This window comes from Phacochoerus africanus, chromosome 1, assembly GCF_016906955.1.
Source record: "Phacochoerus africanus isolate WHEZ1 chromosome 1, ROS_Pafr_v1, whole genome shotgun sequence".
Lineage (NCBI taxonomy): Eukaryota > Metazoa > Chordata > Mammalia > Artiodactyla > Suidae > Phacochoerus > Phacochoerus africanus.
This window is the reverse complement of record NC_062544.1, coordinates 96,339,692-96,357,928: the sequence shown is the minus strand read 5'-3', so window position 1 is coordinate 96,357,928 and position 18,237 is coordinate 96,339,692. Positions and strand designations below refer to the sequence as shown.

General features: G+C 35.9%; 1 protein-coding gene and 1 pseudogene across 6 annotated transcripts in view; both read right to left on the bottom strand.

Moving 5' to 3' along the window:
• RBMS3 (RNA binding motif single stranded interacting protein 3) overlaps positions 1-18,237 on the bottom strand; it is a 740,901-nt gene that overhangs the window by 563,251 nt on the left and 159,413 nt on the right. The gene's annotated exons all lie outside the window — the stretch shown is intronic.
• LOC125114587 (uncharacterized) lies at positions 1,463-1,569 on the bottom strand (annotated as a pseudogene).

The following is an 18,237-nucleotide window of genomic DNA, read 5'->3' as shown; positions in this document are numbered from 1 at the left end:
AATAGAAGCAGAGGAAACATTTTTTGAAAATATACTCTGGAAGAAAACTTAGGTGAGAATTGATTTAAGGAAGTTCCCTTCATGGCTTAGTGGTTAACGATCCTGACTAGGATCCGTGAGGATGTGGGTTAGATCCTTGGACTCACTCAATGGGATAAGGATCCAGTACTGCCATGAGCTGTGGTGTAGGTCACAGACGAGGCTTTGATCCCGCATTGCTGTGGCTGTGGTGTAGGCCGGCAGCTGCAGCTCCCATTTGACCCCTAGCCTGGAAATTTCCAAATGCCATGAGCATGGCCCTAAAAAAAAAAAAAAAAAAAAAAAAAAAGAAAAGGAAAGAAAAAAAAAAAGAGAATTGATTCAAGCTAAACCAACTCAATCTACTGATTCAGCAATAAAATCTCAGTGATATCAGCAGATCACCAACATTCACACATTAAGATGATCAAATACATTTTAAACAATTTAATTATACTGAAGAACAAAAATGCTTGGCATCAATTCAATCCCCAAACTTCCATTTTATTGTTAAAGAATATAATTGTACCATATTTAAGCACTATGTTTTTTAAAAATTTTATTTTGCACTATTTTTATTTTTAATTTTTTAGATAGAGCCTAAATTGTATGTATTTATACTGATACTGTGAATGTTTGTAGTATGACTGTACCACAGCACGATGGATAGCAATGATTTAACAGAATACAATAGGATGACACGAGAACTTATGGTACATAGAGATAAATAAGATAGGAATAATATAAAAATAAAAATATGTGCTTTGTTTGAACACAGAATCCTTAAAATTACAAGTGAGTTCTACTTACTTTAGTATTGTTTTATATAGATATAAATTAAAATAATGGTTTTTCCTTTGCATAAGTGAGTAATAATAATGAGTATTTATTAAGGATTTAACATGTATCAGGCACTAGGATGCCCAGATGAGCTACATGACTTCACCAAGTTTATACAGTCTGTAAATGGTTAATCAGAACACAAAACCTGCTGAAATTTCTCTGCCACTCTCATGGTAAGATACTGCCTCCTTGCTTTCTTATGTAAGGTGGTTTTAAATTGTGAACTTCTTAGCATATTGATTGTATTTTCAAGATGCTTTCGGGATGATAGAAATCCTTTATATCTTGATTGTTGTGGTGGCTACTTAAAGGCATATATTTGTTAGAACTTATCAAACCCTAGACTTACAATGATTACATTTAATTTTGCTCTCAAATAATGTCAATTTAAAATTAAAACAATAAACCTCTAAGAAATTTTCAGTGGCATATTTATTTATTTAGGCTTTTTTTTAGGGCCACACCCACACCATATAGAAGTTCTCGGGCTAGAGGTCAAATCGGAGCTGCAGCTGCCAGCCTACACCACAGCCACAGCAAAGCCAGATCCTTAACTCATTGAGTGAGGCCAGGGATCAAACCCTCATCCTCATGGATACTAGTTGGGTTTGTTACCATTGAACCATGACAGGAACTCCCCTGGAGCATATTTTAAACTGATAAGAACAGATACTACACTTGATCTTAGCCAAAAGGCCGAGACGCGATGGAGCATATTTTAAATGTAAAATACAATCCTCATTAGTCAAGAGACACCATATTGTTAAGCATCCAGCATTGCCATGAGCTGTGGTGTCATTTGCAGATGTGGCTTGGATCTGGCATTGCTGTGGCTGTGGTGTAGGCCAGCAGCTGTAGCTCTGATTCGACCCCTAGCCTGGGAATTTCCATATGCCTCCGATGCAGCCCTAAAACACACACACACAAAAAGAATAAATTGTAATTTATCCACAAATCAATAACATATTATACCACATTAACAAAAATCACAAGATTGTCTCAATAGACACAGAAAAAATATTTCACAAAATTCAAAATCCATTCATGACAAAATTTTCATCAGAGTTGGTAAAGAGGGAACATATATTTATGCAATAAAACAATTTATGACATACCCACTGCTAACATCATACTCAATGATGAAAAGCTGAAAGTTCTTCCTTTAAAATCAGGAAAAAGACAAGAATGCCCACTCTCACCACTGCTATTTAACATAGTATTGGAAACCCTAGCCACAGCAGTCAGAGAAGAAAAAGAAAAAAAAAGGCATTGAAATTGGAAGGAACAAAGTAAAACTGCAGATAACATGATATATATATATGTGTATATATATATATAGAAAAATTCCAAAATATTCACCAAAAAGCTATTAGAATGAATAAATGAATTTAGTAAAGTTACAGGATACAAGATTAAATATATACAAATCAGTTGACTTTCTACACTAAATACTAAATTAATAATGAATAATCAGAAAGAGAAAACAAAAAAATCAGTGTCAATATAAGAAAATGGAAAGATATTGTGAGTTCATGGATTAGAAGAATTAATATTGTTAAAAAGTCCATACTACCCAAAGCAATCTACAAATTTAATGTAATCTCTATCAAAATATCCATGATATTTTTCACAAACTGGCACTAATAATCCTAAAATTTATATAGAACCACAAAAGATCACAAATGGCCAAAGCAATCTTGAGTGGGGAAAAAAAAAGATGGAGAACAAAGTTACTCCCTGTTTTCAGACTATACTAGAAAGCTAAAAGTAATTAAAATGGTATGGTATATAGATCAAAGTAATAGAGTAGAGAGTCCAAAAGTAAATCTACTTACATATGGTGAATAAATCTAAAAGAAAGGAGGCAAAAATATGCAATGAAGAAAATACAATCTACTCAATAAGTGGTCCTGGGAATACTGGACAGCTACATGTAACAGAATGAAATGATAACATATTCTCATACCATATAGAAACATATACTCAAAATGGATTAAAGTAAATGTAATACCAGAAACCATAAAATTCCTATAAGAAAACATATACAGAATACTTTTTCAATATAACTTAGCAGGTTTTTTTTGGATCTGTCTCCCCAGAGGAAGAAAACCAAAGCAAAAAGTTAAAAATAGGACTTAATTAAACTTAAAAGCTTTTTTCACAGCAAAGGAAACTATTGACAAAATGAACTACTACTTACTTAATGGGAGAAAATATTTACAAATGATATATGTGATAAGGGGTTAATATCTAAATTACACAAATAGCTCATACTAAGTACAACAAATAACTTGACATTAAAAATGGGCAGAAGACCTAAACAAATAGTTTCTGAAGACATACAGATGGCCAATAGGCACATGAAAAGATGCTCAGTGTCAAGGATCATCATGTAACTGCAAATCAAAACCACAATGAGATATCACTTCATACCTGTCATAATGTCTATTGACAAAACACCCAAAAAAAAAAAGTTGGTGAATGTGAGAAAAGAGAACCTTTTTGCCCTGTTGGTGGGAATACATATTGGTATAGTCTCTGTGGAAAGTAGCATGGAAGTTCCTTAAAAAACTAAAAATATAACTACCATGTGATCAAGCAAGTCCATACTTGGGTATTTATCAGAAGAAAATTAAAACACTAATTTGAAAAGATACATAACTCTGATGTTCACAACAACATTATTTACAATAAGCAAGATATGGGAGTAGTCTACATGTCCATCAATAGATGAATGGATAAAGAAGTTGTGATATATATTCAGTGGAATATCACTCAGCCTTAATAAATAAATTTTGCTGTTTTTAACAACATGGATGTGCATAAGTGACATAAATTAGACAGAAAAAGAAAATTTCTCTATGTTATCACTAACATGTGGAATCTAAAAAATAAAACAAAGGAATGTCTATCAAAAAACAGTAATAGATTCACAGATGTAGAGAGAAAACTAAAGGTTACCAGTGGGGAGAAGAAAGGAAGGAGGGGGGCAGGATATGGTTAAAATCTAAGAGGTATAGTCCACTATGCATAAAATTAATAAGATACAAAGATATATTGTACGGTGCAAGGAATACAGCCAATATTTTAGAACAAACTTTAAATTGATTATAATCTATAAAAATATTAAATCATTATGTTGTATGCTTGAAGCTAATATCATATTGTAAATCAACTATAACTTAATTCAACTAAAATTATAACTATAATTTATTCACAATCATATGATTAAATAATGTATACAAATCACACTCATCAACTTTCTGATTAAAAGCTCTCATTTTTAATGTGAAAAATTCACAGATATGGTCAGTGTTGTTTTTTGTTTTTGTTTTTGTTTTTTTTGATAGTCTATAATATTGTGGCTTCAGTAGTCATTGGTTGAAAAAATCAATCTGTAGAAAAATTCCAGAGCCAAAAATTTTCAGCAAAAACCATTCTGTGAGCCTAAATTATTCTGCATTAGCTATGGAATTTGCAGTCAGTTGGCACACTGTGATCTGTTTGACAGCCGAAACCTAATAGCTCAGACTCAAATAAATGGTTATTTCCTGTCTCAGTAGCAATATTGAGTGAGTAGTCAAAGTATTGATCCTTATTTGATTCCTTAAATACATGTGGCCTGGTTATCCTTCCCTCCAGAAATCTCCTTGGGATCTACACAGTAAAAAAAACACTATATCGAAAACCTTTCTTTTTTCATTCTAGTAGTACAACTTTGAATTCAATATCTAAGATAAAACCTTGTTTCCTTTATCTAACACTATAAACTCAAATTCTACCTGAAACAAGTTTTATGACTCAATACAATAAAATCATTTGATATTACTGGTGATTCAGGTAGTCAATAAATGAATATTTATCAGTTACCCCTTAAATACCAGGAGAGAACTGGAACTGTACAAAGCACTGGGGCTGCAAAAATGAACAACATAAATCTGTCTTCAAAAGCTTATATCTAGGAGTTCCCGTCATGGCACAGTAGAAATGAATCCAACCAGGAACAATTAAGTTGCCAGTCCGATGCCTGGCCCTGCTCAGTGGGTTAAGGATCTGGTGTTGCTGTGAGCTGTGGTGGAGGTTGCACACATGCTCGGATCCTGTGTTGCTATAGTTGTGGTTTAAGCTGGTGGCTGTAGCTCCATTTTGTCCCCTAGCCTGGGAACCTCCATAAGCCACAGGTGCGGCCCGAAAAAGTGAAAAAAAAAAATGCTTACATCTAAGGAAGGTGGGATGGAAGAATGAAAAAGAGTTAAAGAAATAGAAATATGAGAGAGGGAGATAGAGAGAAAACAACCAGAAAGTTGGTGGGAAAATAATGACACTTTATGTAGAGTCTGGGCACAAAGAAAAGGCATTTCCACTTGGAAGGACTATTAAGTCCTAAAGAAAGGCCCAACAAATGGCTTCCAGGTTTTACCGCCTACAAATACTATCCTTGTCAAGCTTGCCAATGTCCTTAGCAAAGCCAAAGCCAAATGTAACTTCTCTATTTGTACATTCCTTAACTTCTCAATAGTATTCAACACATTTGATCATTCTGCATTCTTGAGATACTTTCTTCCCGACCTTCTATAACACCACACTCTCCTGCTTTCCTGGTTTCCTCTATTTCACTGGTTCCTTTTTAAGTTCCTTTGTTGGCTTCTCCTTCTCTTAGGATGTTGAGTTGTATGACCACTCCTCTTTTTTGCTATGCAAACACCCTATATATGAATCATGGCTAAGAGAAGAGACTCAAGCCAGACTCCTTACTTTAAACTCTGGACTTGCCAATGGCCATCTATGTAACTTCAAGTAAGTCACTTAACATCTGTGTCAGTGTTTTTTAACCTATAAAATGAAGGTTATAACAAAGTATAGATGAATTAACACAGGTAATATGAAGTACTTACATGTAAAATTTTTAGAATAATAGGCATATATTATCTTATTAGCACAACATGTTAAAATGCTATCTATAATGCTTATGACTTGCAATCTGTATCTTTAACCTCTGCTTTGAAACCTCTTATATGTTAAGCTATTAACTTGTATCTCATTTTAGATGTCTAATAGAATCTCAAAAATAACAAAACTAAGAACACTTGATTTCTCTCCCCTCAAAACTGCCCCTTCCATAATCTTAATTTTACTAATTACTGTATTTGTAGGTTCTTAAGCCAAAACCTGAGAATTATTATTTTCTCTTTCATTTAACCCTCCAGTCATCTCCAATTCATCAGTCACTTCTATAAAAACTGTCTCCAAATCCATCACATCTATCTAATCACTATGATCCTAATTCAAGCCACTGACATCACCTTCCTGGAATTCCACAATGGCATCCTTACTCATTTACTTGCTTTTCCCATACTCCCTAAAATTCACTCTTTACAGAGTAGCCAGGATAACTTTCCTTAAAAAAAAAAAAAAAAACAACAACAACAACAATTAGGATAAAATCCAATCTCCATACTCTGGCTTATAAAGCTATATTGATTTGGTCCTTGTATACATTTTGTACTCCATCTTTTACCTTCCAACCTCCCCTTATTCATTATTCTTTTGCAATTCTGACCTTCCTTATGTTACTCGAAAACATGGAGTTAATTTCTACCTGTGGGATTTTGTACAAGCTCTCGTGTTTATCTCTAATAGCATTCCTCCTGAATATTATATGCCTGGTTCCGTCCTGAAATTTAAATCTCACTGCAAAAAGGTTCCAGAGTTCACAGTAACCTCCCTGTCATTACTTACAATGACAGGAAGTTGAAATACCTCCTTTTGGTGGTCATATTCTGATGTTTTCTTCTTTATTCATTCACTCATATATTATCTCTTCCTATTAGAATGCAAGTTCTATGCAGAGATTTACCAGATCTTAAGTTATTTTCAGTACTTGGCACAGAGATGACATTCAATAAATACTTTGGAATTAATGAATAAATAAATTATGGCACTAGTGAAATAAAGAGACTAGCAGTTGAAATCTATTTACCTTGGAAATGGTTTCTGGGTTGAGGAAAGGAGTGATCACAGATGATTTGTTTGTATGACTGGATGAGTGACGGTGTCATTCATAGAGAAAGGGAACATTGAAGAAGGGAAAAGCCTAGGAATAATCCTTTTTTTTTTTTTTTTGTCTTTTTGCCATTTCTAGGGCCGCTCTCGCGGCATATGGAGGTTCCCAGGCTAGGGGTCGAATCGGAGCTGTAGCAGCTGGCCTACACCAGAGCCACAGCAACATGGGATCCGAGCCACATCTGCAACCTACACCACAGCTCACAGCAACGCCAGATCCTTAACCCACTGAGCAAGGCCAGGGACTGACACTGAACCCGCAACCTCATGGTTCCTAGTCGGATTTGTTAACCACTGCGCCATGACAGGAACTCCAGGAATAATCCTTTTTGGATCATGACTTTGATAGCTCTTAGGAGACAATTTTGAATTGTACAAGGAATAACAAGATATGGATCTAGGACTAAAAGAAATATATCTCCATGGTCTGGAGATACGCATTAAATATTCATCCTAACAGCTGAAGTTATTTAAGTGGAAGGGAGCAGAGAGTTTATGTGGTGAGAGGAGAGGAAGTCTAAATTCTGAAAATGCCAAAATATTGAAGAGGCAGATAGTGGAAGAGAAGCTGGAAGGAAAAACCCTGGGAGGAGACTCAGGAAAGAGGAGTATACCAGCCAAGGGGAAAGAAAATTTCTAGAATAAAGGTGAAGTCAATAGGGTCAAGTAACAAAGAGATCAAATAAAGTAAGTATTAAAAAGAGTCAGCTGTATTTAGCAATTAGAAGATCATTGGGCAAATTGAAAACCAAGATCTCATCTGAACTTGCCAGAGTCCTGCCCTTAATTTTCAAGTCCTTGAAAATTTCAAGCACTTTGCAAAATATCTGCCTGGAATTCCACTTCTCCAGACCTCTAAGACTTGACTTGGCACATCTGGCATTTTTGTGCTACTATCAACATAATAATTTAACTGGTGCTTTCAATGGTTTCATTTTTGTTTGTTTGTTTTTTCTCTTCTCTACGTGCAGTATAAATAGGCAAAAATACTATCTTGTATCTCCAACTTATATATCTTCTCAAATAAATCACAGAAATTCATCAGAATTTTCTTCATCCAAAGTAATGAAAACAATAACGAATGTATAGTCAATGAATCAGTGAGACAATAATTCCCAGATTCACCCCAAATGCTGCAAAAAGCTGATGACTTTTTAACAGTCCATAATCTTCTGTTTAGCAGACTATAGGCCAACAAGAAAAAATTAAATATATATAAAAATTTAATAACACGAGTTAAAATAGGAAGAATTTCTTGCTTAATCATCAATTAAATATAAACATTATTAAAAACTGAGATGTTGAAGAAATGCTTGATTTATAAAAATTATGTGAAGGAGAGTATATATATATATGTATATATATACATATATACATATATACATATATATATATATATATATATATATTTTTTTTTTTTTTGCTTTTTAGGGCCGCACATGGGCATACGGAGCTTCCCAGGCTAGAGGTCAAGTCAGAGCTACAGCTTCTGGCCTATGCCACAGCCGCAGCAAAGTAGGATCCTAGCCACATCTGCAACCTACACCAGAGCTCAAGGCAACACCAGATGCTTAACCCACTGAGAGAAGCCAGGGATCAAACATGCAACCTCATGGTTCCTAGTCGGATTCATTTCCGCAGTGCCACAAAGGGAGAGTATATTATTTAAAGTAATTTTATATTTCATTTTATTTTATTTGTCTTTTTAGGGCCATATCTGTGGCATATGGAGGTTTCCAGTCCAGGGGTCGAATTGGAGCTGAAACTGCCAGCCTACACCACAGCTACAGCAATGCAGGATCTGAGCCATGTCTGTGACCTACACAACAGCTCACAGCATTGCCAGATCCTTAACCCACTGAGTGAAGCTGGGGATTGAATCCATGTCCTCATGGATACAAGTCAGGTTCATTACCGCTAAGCCAGGAACTCCTATTTTTTTTTTTTGAAAAAAAACAATTTTTTTTCTTTTTATGGCCACACTTGCAGCATATGGAAGTTTCCAGGCTAATGGTCAAGTAGAGCTTCAACTGCAGGCCTAAGCCACGGCCACTGCAATGCCAGATGCTTAACCCACTGAGCAAGGCAAAGGATTGAACCTGTGTCCTCACAAAGACAATGTCAGCTTTTTAATCTGCTGAGCCACAATGGGACCTCCAAAGTACTTAGATTTTTTTCCATTTTTTTTAAGTTTTATTGAAATATATTTGATTTACAATGTTGTAACAATTTCTGCTGTAAAACAAAATGATTCAGTTATACATATACACACATCCATTATTTTTCAGATTCTTTTCCACATTGACTATCACAGAATATTAAGTAGAGTTCCCTGTGCTATACAACAGTTTCCTGTTGGCTAATCATTCCATATACCACAGGGTGCATATGCACAATAAGTACTTTTGGGTACCTATTTCACAGCTTGATTTTTCTTGGGCCTAATCTATAAATCTCATTTTGTGATTAAAAAATCCAATTAATCCTAAAATATCTTAATAAAATTTAGTTTTACATTCTCTGACATCAACCTTATAAATGTTTTATCAGGTCAGTCTCCTAAGGTAATAGAAATAAAAGCAAACTAAACCAATGGGACCTAATTGAACTGACAAGCTTTGCACGGCAAAGGAAACCATAAAAAAAAAAAAAAAGAAGACAACTTACAGAAGGGTAGAAAATAGTTTCAAATGATGCATCTGACAAGGGTTTAATCTCTAAAATATACAAACAACTTATACAACTCAACAGCAAAAAAGCCAACCACTCAATGGAAAAATGGGCAAAAGACCTGAACAGACATTTCTTCAAAGAAGATAAACAGATGCCCAACAAGCACCTGAAAAAATGCTCAATATCACTGATTATTAGGGAAATGAAAATCAAAACTACTGTGAGGCCACCTCACACCAGTCAGAATGACCATCATTAATAAGTGCACAAATAACAAATGCTGGAGAGGGTGTGGAGAAAAGGAAAGCCTCCTGCACTGTTGGTGGGAATGTAAGCTGGTACAACCACTATGGAAAACAGTATGGAGGTACTTAGAAAACTATATATAGAACTATCATATGACCCAGTAATCCCACTCTTGGGCATATATCTGGACAAAACTTTCCTTGAAAAAGACACTTGAATCCATATGTTCATTGCAGCTCTATTCACAATAGCCAAGACATGGAAACAACTTAAATGTCCATTGGCAGATGAATGGTTTAAGAAGATGTGGTAGTATTTCCATATATACACAATGGAATACTACTCAGCCATAAAAAAACAAGTTGATGCCATTTGCAGCAACATGGATGAATTAGAGACTCTCATACTGTATGAAGTAGGACAGAAAGAGAAAGACAAATACCATATATTACTTATATGTGGAATCTAATATATACCACAAATGAACCTTTCCACAGAAAAGAAACTCATGGACATAGAGAACAGACTTGTGGTTGCCAAGGGAGAGGGGAGGGAGTGGGATGGGCTGGGGATTTGGGGGTAATAGATGTAAACTATTGCCTTTGGGATGGATAAGCAATGAGATCCTGCTGTATAGCACTGGGAAATATATCTAGTCACTTATGATAGAGCATGATGATGTGAGAAAAAGAACGTATACATGTATGTGTGACTGGGTCACCTTGCTGTACAGTAGAAAACTGACAGAATACTAAACCAGCTATAATGGAAAAAAATAAAAATCATTTAAAATAAAATTTAGTTTTAAGTATTGAAAGTAAGTTGGTAGATTCTGTGAAATTTCTAGATTCTCTGAAAGTCAGAGTAGGAAGGTTAAAACGGAGGATTAATTTTTTTTGTCTTTTTCAGGCCACACTTGCATCATATGGAGGTTCCCAGGCTACGGGTCAAATCAGAGCTGTAGACTCTGGCCTATACCACAGGCACAGCAACGCAGGATCCGAGCTTCATCTATGACCTACATCACAACTCACTCCAATGCCGGATCCTTAACCCACTGAGCAAGGCCAGGGATTGAACCTGCATCCTCATGGATGCTGGTCAGATTCGTTTTCACTGAGCCATGATGGGAACTCCTCGTTTTGTTTTGTGTTTTGTTTTGAAACAGAGGATTAACTTATGTTTTCTGATTAGTGTGGCAATATTTACTCCAGAGATTCTCAAATTTTTGCTACATGTAGAATTGCCTAAGCAGGTTTTGAAACTTCTCAGTGTCTAAACTGACCCCATAGTAGCTAAATCAGAATCCCTGAGAGTGAGATCCAGACATTAGCATTCTTTTTTGACTGTACCTGAAGCATGTGAAAGTTCCCAGTCCAGGGATTTAAACTGTGACACAGCAGAGACCCAAGCTGCTACATTGACAGTGGCAGATCCCTAATATACTACACCGCAGGAGAATTCCCCAGGCATCAGTATTTTTTAAAGCTTGTCAAGGGATTCTCCCAGACAGCCATGGATTTAAGAACTCATGATTTAGGCTATCCTTTTCATTAAATGAATGTTTTAGTGGTTATGAATAATAAGGGCTTTGAAGTCAGAGCTGGGTTTTGAATCCTGCTGGCTGTATGGATGTGGACAAGCCCCTAAATATTTTTGTGCCTCAGTTTATTCAACTATTACTCAGTAATCATTGTTTCCATTCTATAGGCTTGGTTTTTGTTTTTGTTTTTGTCTTTTTGTCTTTCAGGGCTGCACCCACAGCAAATGGAAGTTCCCAGGCCAGGGGGCTAATTGGAGCTGTATTCTAATTGGAGCCTACACCACATGGCAATGCCAGATCTGAGCCACATGCATCTGTGACCTACACCACAGCTCAGAGCAATGCCGGATCTTTGACCTGCTGAGCAAGGCTAGGGATCGAACCCACAACCTAGTTGGGTTTGTTTCCACTGTGCCACGATGGGAATTCCTCTATAGGGTTGTTTTGAGAATTTAATAAGGTACTATAAAAACTCAGAAGAGGACAGAGGATATAATACATGATAAATGTTAACAATTGGTTTAAATAGAGCAATGTGTTACTCATGATAATTATTAATTACAAACCAAATACTTGGTGTGGTTTATAAGACATACTTGAGAAATATACTGTATCTAAACCTGAATTAATATATGGAACAAAGGTTAGATCTCTGCTGACTCAATGAAGTCAGGCATCTAGTTTGGGCCTTAAAAGTGCTTTTTCTTTTAAATTCCACAAAGGCAGGGTTCAAAGAGCCTCAAATTCACTTCCTCCTCACACCTGCCTCCACACAGATATATGATACCACTAGAGCAGCCGTGTAATTTGAGTCCAACTGGCAGGAAAAAGCCACTAATAAATTTCCCCAGGCCTTATTAAAGGGAACTTTTAAATCTTCATTGACATGGTAAGAAAGAACTCAAAAAAATGTCCAGTCACACTTTTCTTATTTACTTGGTTCCTCTGGAGTGGGTAATGACTTGTTTTCCTTTAGTTGTATCTGAATGGTTTGACATATTACTGTGACAAGGTTACTTTTAAATTGATAAAAGGTTGGATTGTGTCAGTGCATTTGTCAAAACTGTCTGACACCCTGTGGCATGCACCCTGCACTCAGAGCCCAGATGCACTTGAATCTGCTCTCACTACTCAGAATTCAGCACACACCTTAACGCAACATCCAACAGGGTTGGGTCAAAGTCAGGGAGATGAGCTTGGGCACAAACACTCCTACTTTGTCCCCTGGCTTTTCACTATGGGAGTTTCTCCTCTCTTGTTAAATGTTAAAGTGACATTTACAGCTTCATCTTAAAGGGAGCAAAGCTGGGGTGACAGAGCTTGAGAAAGGAAAACATTTACCCAGAAAAATGAAGGGGAGGTCAGCTGACTTCCTGGTCTTCCAGTGATGATTGGAAATACATGTGGATCTACCCAAAAGTTTCCCTGCTTATCCTTCATTCTGCTTCAAGCAGCCTTGGCCATGGCATGTTCACTTTATAACAGAACAATCTGCTCTGTATCAACAGGATGCTGGCATTAATTCCAGATTAACCACATGGAAGTGGAAGCAATCTCAAAGCAGGGCTTTCTGAAAGCATTATACTACTTAAATTTTATGAGTTAGGAGAATAGTTAGATAAAAGGTAGATGTCAAAAACATAAAAACATTAATGATTTTACTTTCCGTCAAAAATACATGGCTTCATTTTTTAAGAGTGATCTCAATGTGTTTCAAGGGGATGTTGAGATTCATTTAAGAGAAGTTAACAATTTCTTTGAAGAAGGAAATAGAGTTGAATATGTGAAAAATCATTAGACTATTAAAATTATAGTTGGCCCCCCAAAAAGTTGCAATGCTCCTCTGTTTTTATTAAGCCAAATTTATCTTCCCTCACTTCTATATCTTCCTCTTGAGATATGCATAAATGGTATAAAACCTAAGTATTCCACCCATAGTCTCCAACTGATAACCCATTCCCTGTATAATCAATTGTATAATCAATTGAATGTTTAGTTTTCACTCTATTTGCCTTAAGTGCTTTAAATATTGCAGTGATGATCCATTCGTGATAAGGTAAGAAAAAGAAATTAACTAAAAATAGCTGACTTGGGTCCTATTCTGTGCAACTTTGCTGCTTCTTTAAGCGTTTTTTTTTTTTTTTGGTTGTCTCTCAAGCCCTTGTTTTTTAACAGACAAATACATGCATATGAAAAAAGACATCTTTTACCGCACATCATTTTTCTACCACCTTCAAATATTAATTCTCACTCCTCTTCTCTGACGAAGTTATTCTTCTACCAGTTCATTCTTATCCTACCCCATTCCCTTATCATATAGGATCTTTTCTACTCAGCAGTCAGTTATCTTTTTGAAACAAATATCCGACTGTGTCACCTTCCTGTGTGTGACAATTCAATGATTTCCTCCATTGTTCAAAGCTCCTAACATGACATACAAAGGGATCACCTTACCGCCTCCATGTTTTCCACTCCTGCTGTGCCATACTTCTCTCCCCTACCACATTGACACTTCCTCAGCCCCTCTCCCTTGCTGTGCTCCTTCCAGCCATTGGTTCTGCACATAGGAAGTCCCTTCCGCCTAGAAGCCTCTTCCCTTCCTTCCTCCTCTAGTTAAACTATTCCTCCTTCTCATCTCTGCTCAGAGATTCCTTGGCTTATTGCCCTAATGAGGTCTAATCCCATGTTACAAATACCTTAGTTCCATGCTCCTCTCTTTGCTTGCATTTGTAGCTGCAATTTTATATCAAATCATATGCTCACCTCATTGATTTGCATTTTTCCTGTAAGAATATGCTCTCTGCTGAAGCAAGACCTTTGTCTCAATTTACCCACCACTGAATCTTCAGCACATACCTTGGCATGTAGCCTAGGTACTCTATGAACATTTCTTGATTGAGACCACAGTAAAGTTCTTTGAGATTTCTCAAGATAAAAACATTACAAGGTCTTGAACTACAGTATTTCCTATAAGACACATGATGCAGTGTATTCACCCAAAATATAGGTAAACTAGAGAGACTTTCCACAGAGTAAAATCATTCTTCATGTCTATGCTTTAACCTTGCCTTCTCCTCTTTGATTTTACTCATGATACAAACATAGGAGCTTTGATGATAAATGGGAATGAAATACCTTAATAAGAATTTGATAATAACCAATATGGGAAAAGAATCTGAAAAAGAATGGATGTATATGTGTGTGTGTAACTGATTCACTTTGCTGTACACCTGAAACTAACACAACATTGTAAGTTAACTAATAAAATTTTTTAAAGAATTTTATTTGATTATATATGAGAAATAATGCTATTTCTTTCCTTTTAATACCATTTTCTTCCTGTTCATCAGCATTTATATGGATATTGTATTCTAATACCAGATAATTTGATATGTCTATGCCTTTTTTATGTATCTCTGTTTTCTATTATTTCATTACTATGGATATTAGCAAATGTCGCATTTCCTATAAGGAAATAGTAACTCTAAAACTTCTTATAATTTCATAGGAATGACAATGACAGTTATCCTGATGGTGACTTCATTTAAACCCCAAAATATTATCTATCTTATAGGTAAAATTATTTTCAAGTGTTGGGTGAGTAACAGGAATGCAAAATTATTTGAATCTTTAGACGACTGCTCACTTAAGATAGCAAGGAGCAGACTAAGAGACCACCACTGCAAGACAGGAAACCAGAATTTTACAAATGACCTTCAATGATCTTTTAACAAATGCATCCTGTGCAATCAGGTCAAACTCACACAGCTGCATCAGTTCAGGCATGGCCCTGCCAATACTGGAAAAGAGATTGATGAAAGATAGAAAAGATGGCCCAGAGTAGGTTTTACTACTAACTCATGATGGCCTCAATGAAATATAAGAATTGTACTGTGAAAAAAAAAATCTTAAATGATCATGTATAAACACATATTATATATGGGGAAACTGAAGTTAAGAGCAGACAAGTCAGTTGTCTAGGGCCACATACCCAGTTGATGGCACAGCCAAGAGTGAAACCCAAAACTCAGTGCACAGCTATTTACTCTACATGATGTTGCCACATTAGCTCTCTAAGAGTCTCCAGGAAAACAAATCTAAGCAATAAACCCCAGGTCCAGACTGCTTCTGTAACTGAAGAACCAAAAAGGATTTTTACAATAACAATAGCATGAGCCAGATCTTATTATCCAGCAAAAATTAATACGAACAAGTAACCATGACCCTCTGTACCCTTCGCATACTTTAAATTTCTCAAATGCACAGAAGGAACACACAGAAACCATTTTTTCCCTCAAAAATAGTGTTCTTGTGTCACCTAAATCTCTTTCCTGAGTTAAAAATGCCAACACAGACTTTTAGGTAACACTTTCCATTTATAAATTCCTGGCAATATTCTTTGCAGAAATGGACACTGACCCAAAAATACAAAGTATAAGGCTACATCAGTGGTACATTCATAAACCACCACTACAAAAAATATATAGAATGTTAAAAGCCCTCATTTATAGGGCTTGCTGATTCCTGTGATGTAAATAGTGCCCCCATGGCCAATTTCAAGATACTGAGTCTGTAACAGATCTCACAGAATTCCTGAACATTTAGCAGTTGGCTCTAGTGCTCCAGTCAGAGGCAGATGTAGCCCACCACTGGTACTACAGAGAAACGTAGAAATAATCAAACACAACCCACTCTTTTATAAGAGGAGACTAAGGCTCAAAGACAGTAAATGATTTGTCGCAAGATCACACAGTCGCAGAGCAGGTTTTAATACACGAGATTTTGCCTCACGTACATTCACATACTGAGACTTTCTGCATTGGAAATATTGGTCTTTACATTATTGTAGAAAAATATGGATGAAAACGTTGCCTGTCATATCAGTCAACAAGGATGTTGCAGCCATCAAGACATGAGCCACTGTAGAAGCCCAAATGTGCACTCTGAGGGGATCAGGATGGAAAACGAACAAACGAACAAACAAACAAACAAACCAGGATACTGGTCCTAGATAGTTAAGATGCATATCCAAGAGGCAGTTTCAATGAGCCTAGACTCTTTCATTTTCCCATACATAGAGAAATGCTAAATTTGTTAACTTGGGATGTCTAGTTTTCTTTAATTAAGATGTTTTTGATGTTCTGATAACCTGCTTTTTTGTTGCAAAAACTCCTGTATATCCTGGCTCCTCCCTTCCCTCTTCGGAGCTGTCCCTCTTCCCACAGAGATATTTGAGAGGCTGCCTCCAGGGCTTAAGTCCTTAGAAAATCTGCAGAATAAAACATAATTCTCAACTTTCAGGTTGCATTTTGTTTGTTTGGTTGGTTGGTTGGTTTGGTTTTAAGAAGTGCTTCTCAAAAATCCAGTAACTGATAACAACACCATGAAGCCTGCTGAAATTCACAATCTCTGTCTCTGCTCTGGACCTAGTGAATCATAATCTCTTGGGACCCCAAATCTCTGTTTCAGCAGGCTTTCTGAGTAGTAGAGAACAGTGGGAAAGCATCTTTCCTTAATCCCCAACACTATTTTTTTATGAATAGGATTCATATACAAATCAAAGATAGTAGCTATCTGCTTTTTCCCATCACTATCCGTTACAGGAGATACTTCATCTGAAGCTTCTAACATAAAGTCCATCATCCCTCACATTTTCAAAGACTTTACTTTCCAAAATTGTTTAGATGTTTATAAGAGTAGAAAAATTAAAAAAAGTTGAATGATTTACCTTCCAATTCTCATCCTCAACATTTTTTTTTTGATCATTCCCTCAACATGCAGAATTTCCCAGACCAGGGATCAAACCTGAGCCACAGCAGTGACAAAATAGGATACTGAACCTGCTGAGCCACCAGGGAAGTTATCCAACTTTTAACATTTCATAGACCAGAACGTAACATATTTGTATGTCTTAGCTCTGGCATCTTTCTTTTTTAAAAAAAAAACTGCTTTCAAATAAATATTTATTTCTCAATTTTCTGTCTTACCTCTTTCACAAATCAAGACAGTCAAGAGCAGCAGAGTGCCTCCATGCTAATCTACATATTGCCTTGTCAACTGATTATATAGTTATGCATTTGTGTTTTAGTTTATCTGCCACTTCCTGTTGTTTTGAAATTTGTTCCCAATCTTAAAAACCAGAACAAAGGAAAATAAATACTATTTGCCTTGTTTTCCTCTTCCAATGTTTTAGAGGTTGGAAATTTTACAAAATAAATATCCTCTCGACCTTCTTATAAAAGCATTGCAAAAGAGAAAAAGAAAAGTTGAGTAATAGTTTTCCCCAATTAAAAAATATCCAGCTAAGGCACAATCAAATAACAAATAGCTGTACTGATATTACTCTTAAAATAATCAGTCAGCAATTTAAAAATCCAGGTCTATGATTTTTAGTTTATTATCCATTATTCATCTTGTTTGGAGTGTAAACTTAAATATGTTTAATTGATTTGCACAGAGTGTTGATAACATGAAAGTTGGTAGATAATAGATTAATGAAAATCTTTTGGAAGGACATTTAATCACTACCATATTTCCTAGGAAATATAAAACTACTTGGTGAGTGAAGTTTTTGGCCTTGGAAGGACTTGGAAGTAGATGTTTTCAAGGAAACTAGAGGATTAGCCTTACAATTTTTCAATTATCTGGTCCAGACTAAACTTATACTTACCACCTAAGAACTGACCAGAAAAGCTTTGCAACACAGCAGGTGACCATCCTGAAGTCTACCCCTTCTGACTTTTTGCAATTCCGGTCACTAATAGCTCTCAATAATAATAATAATAATAATTACACTAAAGCAATTTTTTTCATGAGGTTCATCAATGACTCCACCAGTCACACAGGGTAAG